This window comes from Chelon labrosus (genome assembly GCF_963514085.1).
Source record: "Chelon labrosus genome assembly, chromosome: 13".
In the NCBI taxonomy this organism is placed as follows: Eukaryota; Metazoa; Chordata; class Actinopteri; order Mugiliformes; family Mugilidae; genus Chelon; species Chelon labrosus.
Window position 1 is genome coordinate 6,726,795 of NC_140346.1, and position 10,777 is coordinate 6,737,571.

Below are 10,777 nucleotides of genomic sequence, written 5' to 3' on the forward strand. Positions count from 1 at the left end.
CTCTGCTGACCGAGTGAGTGGCTGTTGACTCCCTGCTCTCGGTTCAGCAGGGACTCATGAGTAGTGATTCCGCTACAGCAGGGGTCTTCAACGTTTTCCAGGCCAAGGACCCCCAAACTGATTGAGAGATGTATATGTGTATTTACTCCCTGCTCTCGGTTCAGCAGGAACTCATAGCGGATCTGCTACAGATACGCTACTCGAATGGCTGAGTGCCTTAGTTTGCACTGCTTGCTATGGTTAAGTCGGGTAGCACATTTTGTTTCACATTTTGAGTGAGATGTAAGATGTTTGAATGGTGCCGTTTATTGATTATCAATCAAATGTGGTAGGACTCAACTGAGCCGGTTCAATAGACATCTAGATTCATGATTCTTGAGTCTTCTTTGGTGGGCGGTTCAGTGAGCCGGATCCCGAATTGTTTTTCCACCGCTACTCATTGGTCTATATCTGCCGATCCGTATGCATAGGCTTGGACACTCATAAGCACACGAAAATGATGAGCTTTGTGTCAGATTTGTGAATTTGCAATACAACAATTACACACGTTCAGATTGCTCGGTATGCATTTGTGTGACTCCCCAAATTCACACACAAATCGTTGTACACATACAAATGTAAGCATTTGTGAAGCTTGTGTTTCATGTGTGGATCATGGAACACGCATTTGAGACCATTTTGGGACTCACCATTAAGCTGTTAAATTTCAGCATACACACAATGGGGAAACAAATGATTTCAAGTTTCAGCATCATTGTAAAATTCACAATTACCGGGTTTAATTCTGTGTGGAGTTTGCATGTTCTCCCTGTGTCTGCGTGGGTTCTCTCCGGGTACTCCGGCTTCCTCCCACCATCCGAAGACATGCTCATTAGGTTAATTGGTGATTCTAAACGCCGTAGGTGTGCGTGTGAGTGTGAATGGTTGTCTGTCTCTATGACGACCTGTTCAGGGTGTACCCCCATGACCCTTAACAGGACTAAATGGGTATAGAAGATGAATGAATGAATGAATTCCAAATTATTGTTTAGGACGTAATACAAGGAACTGCCCACTTTAGTTTTCTTACCTGCCTGTTTTGGTGTTTATACTGCTTCATGCGAATAAACTTTTCCATTTCCTCTACGGAATCTGTTGCCTACCTCCTTTTTTAACATTGTAACAGGATTGTGTCATAACCAGAAAAGTTTGAAAATTTTTCACAAGATTCAAATCATTTATCGTTTTTATTACTACACAGGATCATTGCTGTAGACGTACAATGGAGAACTGCTGTGGTCTGCTAACTTCCCGGAATGAACCAGGTACTGGTAACAAAAGGAGTAATAAAACAAACTGACAAAATGTGTGGTTTTCTCTGTAACGTTTTTCATTAATGCAATCTTCAGATTCAAAGCAAACTTCACATTCAAAAACACAACATTTTATGGAAACTAAGACAATAACCACTACCACGGACCTAGCAGTGGACTTATGCCAACCCATTGGCAGTATGAACTCTCCTGATGAAAGTCTCCAGCAGGAAGTCAGGAGAGGGATAAATAGTCTACTCAGGCCCAAAGCAAAGATTCGTCTAGGCGCATGAAATGTCCACATCATGTTCGAGACATCCAAAACAGCACAGGTCATTGGTGAAATGAACGCCTTGTTGACTTCTGCCTTAACAATAACTGTGTTATCGCCGGCACCATATTTCCACAAGAAACCATCAACAAGCTCACATGGAAGTCACCTGATCCAAAAGCAACCAGACTGACCACATCCTGATCAATAGAGAGTGGCGTTTGTCACTCCAAGATGTCAGAGCTTGCCGTGGAGCCGATGTCAACAGCGACCACTATCTACTAACATTTATAGTTAGGCTTAAGTTAAGGAGAGTGCCAAAGCTGAGCCAACACAGGAAACACCGTGATGTAGTGAAGCTGAAATGCCCCAAAACCAACAGAAATATTTTTATTAGAGCTGAGAAAATGCTTCAGTGCTTTAGCAGACACTACAGAGGACGCAGACCCAGGTACTAACCAGAGGTGTATAAAGTACTTGAAAAAAATAACTAAGTAAAAGTACAAATACCATAAATGAAAATTATGAGGGGCTGTTAGGGACATTATTCAGAATTAGCCTCTCACATGCACAAGTCAAACGCAAAACTCTTACACACACGTCAAACACTCTCACACACGTCAAATGCAAAACACTCAAATACACCCGTCAAATGCTCTTACATATACATCTCAAATGCTCTCGCATATACACGTCAAAATGCTCTCGCATATACACGTCAAAATGCTCTCACACATACACGTCAAATGCTCTCACATTCACATGTCAAAATTGAATAAAAACGGAAGGCGTTTGAGTAGAAAAGGTCAGCGTTTGAGTAGAAAAGGAAATTGTTCGAGTAAAAGCGGAAGTCGGGTGAAAGCGCGAAACAGACGCAAAACAGGTGATCATCCCCTGCCCTGCCCTGCCCTATGCCCGAAAAACTATTTCGTTAACTGAAATAAATAACAACAAAAATTAAAAGAAAAAAACTATAACTAACTGAAACTGTATTGCGTGTTTAGAAAATAAACTAAAACTGAAAAATTATAGATTTATAGAAATTTATAGAAATTACAGATATAATTCCCTTCGTTTTCGTCACTGTCAATTTAATTATAAGCTTCAATTGGCTGGATTCATATGATCGATTTATTCCGCTCTGGCAGTTTTACGCCAACTGGCAGCAGCAGCACTTTACTGCACCTCACTGTCCGTGACGTCACCTGGCAGCACCATGGCGGTTGCAAGCACCAAGCTGGGAGAAAGCGGCAAAGTCATGTATGGGACTTTTCTGAATATGACGACGAGAAAGATAAAAGCAAGTGTCTTGTAGTGGAAACAGACTGTGACAAAATATGTGGCTTGCTTCCCAAGGGGAGACACCCCACAAATCTCAAAGTCCGTTTAAGAAGCTCGCACAAGGCAGCTAATGTCAAGTACCAAAACAAGCTAGCCTCTGTGAGTCCGCCGCCCCCGCCCCCTGAAAGAGAAGAATTAAAGGAATAGTTCACCCAAAAATAAAAAGTCAGTCAGTATCAACTCACCTTCCTTTTTGAATCCTGCACAAATAACCCGAAGTATGAAAAAACTAATACTAAAACTCATAAAAACTCAACTAAAACCAAGCAAAAACGAATTAAAACTACCGTATTTTCCGCACTATAAGGCGCACTTAAAAGCCTTTAATTTTCTCAAAAAACGACAGTGCGCCTTATAATCCGGAGCGCCTTATATATGGATTCATTCTGGTTGTGCTTACTGACCTCGAAGCAATTTTGTGTCGTACACAGCGCTCACGGCGCTTAAAGTCGCACCGCTTGCAGCATTACGGCTACTGTAGTCAGGAGAATCACGGAGTAGTCCCGCCCCTCGACTTCTGGGTCATGGGACCTATCTTTCGAAAAAATATGAACGGCAGTCTATGGAGAGATCATAATTATTTTTTGGTCCCGTTCGAATTGTGGCATGAATTTCACATATGATGTGTGTGAATTTAAGAGATAATTTTTCACGTCAAGAGATAAATTATTTGACGTAAATAAGCTGAACAACATTAGGTTTTGTATGAGATCGCTTAGTGAACTACATCTCTCGTCTTGAACAATGTACGTCACTAGACAACTATGTCTGTCTCCTTGTTGAGCTTTACCGTCTTTTTCTAGGACGAAGGCAGAAGCATAAAACGAGGTGAAAATCATTATAAATCGGATCATGTCGAGAGCTGTAGTTACACGAAGGGAGTTTTGGTCGGTTCTGTTCGCGCCAGCATGCGGGACTTGTAGTTCGTTTAATTACGTATTTTCCATAGCGTTTTACTAGCTTGCGACAAACTGTGACATTCTTTTTTTTTTTTTTTTTTTTTTTTTTAACCATGTTTTTATTCAAGAAAGATAAGACAAAACAGAACCATACATTCAGGTACAGTGTCTTCTTGATTTCTGTTTTCTTTTTTTTTTTTTTTTAATCAATCCCATCCCACCCACACCACCCATATACTGCCATAAAAAAAAATATATATATAAATAAAATAAAATAAAAAAAATAAAATAAAATAAAAATAAAATAAAATAAAATAAATAAATAAAGGAGGAAGAGGTTAAAGTGAGGGAGCAATTCCCACTCTGTGTAGAGGTCATAACAGGTATCAGACAACACAATTGTGCACACTGGGCAAAGTCTTACATTATCTGGGCCTTATATTATCTGGGGGGAGAGTGTGAAACCTCTCAAAGTATGACAACAATGGATCCCATATTTTGTGGAATGTATTAGTTGATCCTCTAGAGAAATACTTAATTTTTTCTAATTTCAGGAATAGCATCAGGTCCTTAAGCCAGACTGACGCGTTCGGTGGTTGATGAGATTTCCACTCGAGCACTATCCTTCTACGAGCCAATAGGGAGGCAAAGGCAAACGCGTTTTTCTTATTAGTAGTCATTGAGACCTCACTCACTAGTACACCAAAAATGGCCATTTCTGCATTTGGCTTCACATCAGTGTCAAAAGCTTCATTTAAAGTTTTGCGAACAGATGACCAAAAGTCTCTTAACTTTGGACAAGTCCAAAACATATGAGCCATATCTGCTGGAGTAGAATTACAGCGGTCACAGCGGTCATCAATGTCTGGATAAATCTTGGACAGCTTTAATTTGGTGTAATAAATTCGATGAAAGACTTTAAACTGTATCAGGTTGAGGCGGGCACAGGAGGATGTTCCATTAACTCTACTCTGAGCACAGTCCCAGGCTGCGTCAGATATCTCCATCCCAAGTTCTTCAGCCCAATCAGCCCTGATTTTATCTAAAGACACCTTTTGAAAAGAAAAGATTGTGTTGGATATAATTGAAATCTGGCCTTTACACTGCACAGGAATCTGTAAGATATTGTCCAACTCTGAGTTTACTGGTAAGGCTGGAAAGGTTGAACTCCACATTTGAATAAAGTGACGGACCTGAAAATATCTAAACAAATCTGACCGTTGTAGTTTAAATTTCTTTGTAAGATCATTAAAGCTGCCAAAAAGACCATTAATATAAAAGTCACTGCATCTAATAAGACCCACTCTTTGCCACTGTGTAAAGGTATGATCCATTCTGGCTGCAGGAAAGAGGTGGTTATTTGAAATAGGGCTACATATAGAAAAATCAAGAAGTTTGAAATGTTGTCTAAATTGTGCCCAAATTTTAAGAGTAGAATGTACTATGAGGCTTGATGTATACTGTGATGGTGAAAAAGGTAATTTTGCTGTAGCCAAAGCAGGGGGAGATGTTGATAAGCAGGAGTTTGCTTCAACTTGGCACCACTCCATTTCTGGAGAATGAAACCAGTGAATAACTTTTTGTATATTTGACGCCCAATAATAATTCCTTAGATTGGGAAGCGCTAGGCCGCCTTGGCTCCTGGGTCTCTCTAGAAACTCCCTCCGGATTCTAGGAGTTTTACCATCCCATAGAAATGAAAAGATTAACTTATTCAAAGACTGAAAAAAAGATTTGGACAAAAATACTGGGAGACACTGAAACAAATACAAAAATCTAGGTAAAACATTCATTTTTATACAATTAACTCTACCTGTGAGAGATAGGTATAGGGCTGACCATCTCTGAAGGTCTGATTCTAGTTTTCTCATGAGGGGTTTGAAATTCTCATCATACAGGTCAGAGAAGTTACGGGTGACCTGTATGCCTAAGTATCTAAAGCCAGATTTGGAAATGCGGAAAGGGAGTGCATTATCTGAAATCTGAAGAGCTAAATTATTGATTGGAAAGCATTCACTTTTGGACAGGTTCAATTTATAGCCAGAGAAAAGCCCAAATACATGTAACATTTCCACAACATTAGGGACACATGACACTGGATCTGATATATAGAGCAATAAATCATCGGCATATAGAGAAATTCTATGTTCAACTCCCATCCTGTGAATCCCATGTATGACGTGTGATGTTCTCAACTTAATTGACAGGGGTTCCATAGCTAATGCAAACAAAAGTGGGCTGAGGGGACATCCCTGTCGGGTACCCCTTGACAGAGGAAAAAATTGGGAAGCTAATTTGTTAGTTATTACTGATGCTTTTGGGGAAGTATATAGCAGGCGGACATAAGAGATAAAATCAGAACCAAAGCCAAATCTTTCCAATACGGCAAACAGATAACCCCACTCAATTCGGTCAAATGCCTTCTCCGCATCCAGGGAGACAACCACTTCTGGAATCCCCCTGGACGCTGGAGAGTGCACAACATTCAAAAGTTTACGAATATTTGTGAAAGAGTGGCGGTCCTTCATAAATCCAGTTTGGTCCATTGAGATTATTTGGGGCATTACAGTATCTAATCTTGAGGCAAGGATCTTAGCTAATATCTTTACATCTGTGTTCAGAAGCGAAATTGGCCGATATGACCCACACTTAAGCGGGTCCTTACCAGGTTTCAAAAGAAGTGAAATAGATGCCTCTGTTAGGCTCTGTGGTAGTTTTGAATGACTCAATGAATGATTGAACATTTCAAGGAGAATGGGAGCTAGCTGAGATGAGAATTTTTTGTAAAATTCTACAGGATAGCCGTCTGGCCCTGGGGTTTTACCACTTTGCATTTTCTGGATGGAATCATAGATCTCTTGTAGTTGCAAGGCTTTGTCCAATTCAGTCTTAACAGCCATATCAATCTTAGGAATATCTAAATTGTTTAAAAACTGTAACATGTTTGATGTATCATGTGGAAATTCAGATGTATATAAGTCTGAGTAAAATGCTTTAAAAGTATTGTTTATTTCCACTGGATCTATTGTTAACTGTGAAGCACTGAGAATCTGTGGGATCATACGAGACGCTGATCTGCATTTCAGCTGGTAAGCTAACAAGCGACCTGCTTTATCTCCATGCTCATAGTAGTGCCCTCTTGACCACAGGAGGTGTCTCTCAGTTTTTTGCGTTGATAATAAATCATACTGAGTTTTCAGAACGATTCTGTCTTTATATAGTTCTGGAGTTGGGGCTGTGGAATACTGGCGGTCTATGTTTCTTATAGAGTTAATAAGTTCTTGCTCCCTCTGTTTTCTTGCCTTATTACGTGATATGGAATATGACATAATTTCTCCCCTTATAACAACTTTTAGTGTCTCCCATAAAGTAGATGGTGATATTACGTCTGATCGGTTGAATAACAAAAACTCATCAATTGCTTTAGATATGAATTCACAAAACTGTTCGTCTGCCAACAGGGCTGTGTTCAGTCTCCAGGTATTGCGCTGCATTAGATTTTGAGAGAAAACAAGATCAAGAATCACTGGTGCATGGTCTGATTCCACTATAGCAGTATACTCTACTTTCTTTACAGCGGGAAGGAGTATTTTGTCAATAAAAAAATAATCTATTCTACTGTATGTATGATGAACGTGTGAAAAGAAAGAGAATTCTTTTTTGTGTGGGTACAAAAACCTCCATCACAAAGAGCTTGGGACATTTTGGAACGTGTTAAAGTTTTAGGATTGGAGCGATCTATAGCTGGGTCAGTCACAGTATTCAGATCCCCAGCAAGAATGAGCCTATGAGAATTTAGATTAGGAATCAGGGAGGTGAGTTTGTTAATGAAGCCAACATCATCCCAATTAGGGGCGTATACACTTATAAGTACGACTGGGGTGTTAAAGAGGGAACCTGTCACTATTATAAACCGTCCTTGAGGATCAGAGATCGTTTATGAAGGCGTAAACAATATCTTTTTATGGATCAATATTGCCGCTCCCCGTGCCTTGGCGTTAAACGCAGAGTGGAACGTCTGTCCAACCCAATTTTTCCTGAGCCTAACTTGATCTGCTATGGTCAAGTGAGTTTCTTGTAAAAATGCTATTTCTACATTTAATTTTTTCAAGTGAGAAAATATTCGTGTTCTCTTAATCGGCCCATTCATGCCCTTAACATTCCAGCTTATAAATCGGGTGGATGGCACGCCTACTTCTGCCCTACCATCATTTGTGCTATCAGTCATGTGCTGTTAAAAGAGGGGAATGGGATGGAGTGTGCACCCCATAGCAGAAAGGTAACCATTTGTCAACAACTCCTCCAAAATAATAATCAAACAAAATGAACAAAACAAAAAACCCTTTGGCAGTATAAAAACCCGTTTTAACATAGAAAACACAAAAATTGGTTGTGTTAATAATTAAACCCATCCCAACATTAAACATAACACACAAATCTCCAATGTCTGCCTCTTGAACATAGGCAAACCGCTGGCCCCCCTCTAAATCTTGAATCTTCCGGAGGTGCATTATTTCTTAACTAAACCGTTAACCTACAGGAGAGCCTTTGGCCATCTAAAAGTTAAACTTGTTTAACATAATCAATATCGCCGTCAAACATTCGCCACATCCTGACGGACTATTCCGACAATGAGCTTAAACAATGATAGGTGCAACGTTAAACAGTAACACTATGTGAGCTAACATTATGTATTGCTAGCATAGCCAGTTAGCCACCACCACCACCAACAACACATAAGTCACAGTTTAGAATGACCCCAAACAAAGTCAATATAGCGTTTGAGAGTAACTGCACGTAGTAGGCTGGGAACAAAACAAAACAGATTTACCTCAAAATATTCGTTTTTTGTCCTTTAATGCTGCCATTATCAGTTGGTGAGGACAACATCTCTCGTCAAGCACAGATCAGTCTGATATCGTTAACGGAGGTGAACTAGCCGCCAGCTGTCAGCCAAAGTAGAAAGTCACCTAGCAATCCGTCGGGTTACTCTTGAGCCATCACCTGTTGATTGTAGAACGCCTTTGCTTCCTCTGGTGTGTCGAATTTAAGCGAATTTCCTCCGAATGAGACTCGCAGACAGGCTGGATAAAGCAACTGGAATTTTATTCCCTTCTTGTAAAGTGCTTGTTTGATGTCGTTGAATTCCACACGTCTCCTTGACAGACTAACGCTGAAATCCGGATATATTCTCAGAGTAGAATTCTTGTATTCAGCTCATGTCGTCGAGCCCATCGCAGTACCCGCTCCTTTTCCTGGAATCTTTGGAAGCATACCACAAACGGCCGAGGAGACTGTCGAGTATGTTCAGGTTTTTTGCCCACTCTATGCGACCTTTCCAAAGCTGGAGCAGAGTCGAAAACCTCACTGCCCATAATCTCCATCAGCAAGTTTGACATAAACACCACAGGATCCTCGCCCCCTTCACTGTCTTCAGGAACATTCACAATTCTCAAATTAGATCTACGAGAGCGGTTTTCTAAATCCTCGATGCGATCCAGGAGCTGTGTATTCTGTGTTTGCAACGATTTGATAGCTGCGTCTGCTGCGAATAACTTTTCAAAGTTCTCCCCTGCTAGGGATTCCGTTGCAGTCAAGCGGGTTTGAAAGTTATCTACAGTCTCTTTTACAGCGTTCATAGAAGTTTGCAAAGGGCAGACAGATTCCTGAATGAGGATGGAAATATCCTCTCTTAAACTGGCACGTTGCTTTGACAGCTCCTCCACCAACTGGTCCATGGAGATTCCTTCGCCCTTCCTAGAGCATTCGTTAGCAGGGGAGGCCATAGCAGCTAGCTTGCTAGCAATGGTGTTCCGCGTTGTCGGTGGAGCTGAGGTCGATTGTTTGTGTCGAGAGGTGCTCATTATACGTTCGTGGCTAATTTAAGACGTTATATCAGTTGTTTTATTATACTTCTACGGCGTTAAAAACACTTTAAATGAAACTTATAGGCAAGTTAGGCCGGAGCTCGTCTCTCTTGCTTCCTACTCCAGCATGGCCCCCACCGGAAGTCCCGAGAGGGCAAACTGTGACATTCTTGACATGTAAAATCATTTTTTATTCTGAAAAACAACATATGTATAATCCAAGGCACAAGTCGATCGGAACCAGGAAATAATTTATCTTTCGCCATAGACTGCCGTTCATATTTTTTCAAAAGATAGGTCCCATAACCCGGAAGTAGAGGGGGCGGGACTTCGGAGTACCGGTAATTAGGACCCTTCTCTTAATGCGCCTTACAGTCCGGTGCGCCTTATATATGAAAAAAGATCGAAAATAGACCATTCATTGACAGAGCGCCTTATAATCCAGTGCGCCCTATAGTGCGGAAAATACGGTAACTGAATTGGAGGGAAAAAAGTAAATGAAAAATCCAAAGCTATTATAACCTTGGTGTATATGTGAGAGCATTTGACATGTGAATGTGAGAGCATTGTGACGTGTATATGTGAGAGCATTTGACATGTGAATGTGAGAGCATTTTGACGTGTATATGTGAGAGCATTTGGACATGTGAATGTGAGAGCATTTTGACATGTGAATGTGAGAGCATTTGACATGTGTATGTGAGAGTTTTGCATTTGACATGTATATGTGAGAGTTTTGCATTTGACATGTGAATGTGAGAGCATTTTGACGTATATATGTGAAAACATTTGACATGTGAATGTGAGAGCATTTTGACGTATATATGTGAAAACATTTGACATGTGAATGTGAGAGCATTTTGACGTGTATATGTGAGAACATTTGACGTGTGTATATGAGAGTTTTGCATTCGACGTGTGTATGTGAGAGCATTTGACGTGTGTGTAAGAGTTTTGCATTTGACGTGTGTATGTGAGAGGCTAATTCTGAATAATGTCCCTAACGGCCCCTCATAGAAAATGACTTTGGTAAAAGTTAAAGTCACCCATAAGAAAATCACTTGAGTAAAAGTCTTAAAGTAGCTCACATTAAATGTACTTAAGTAT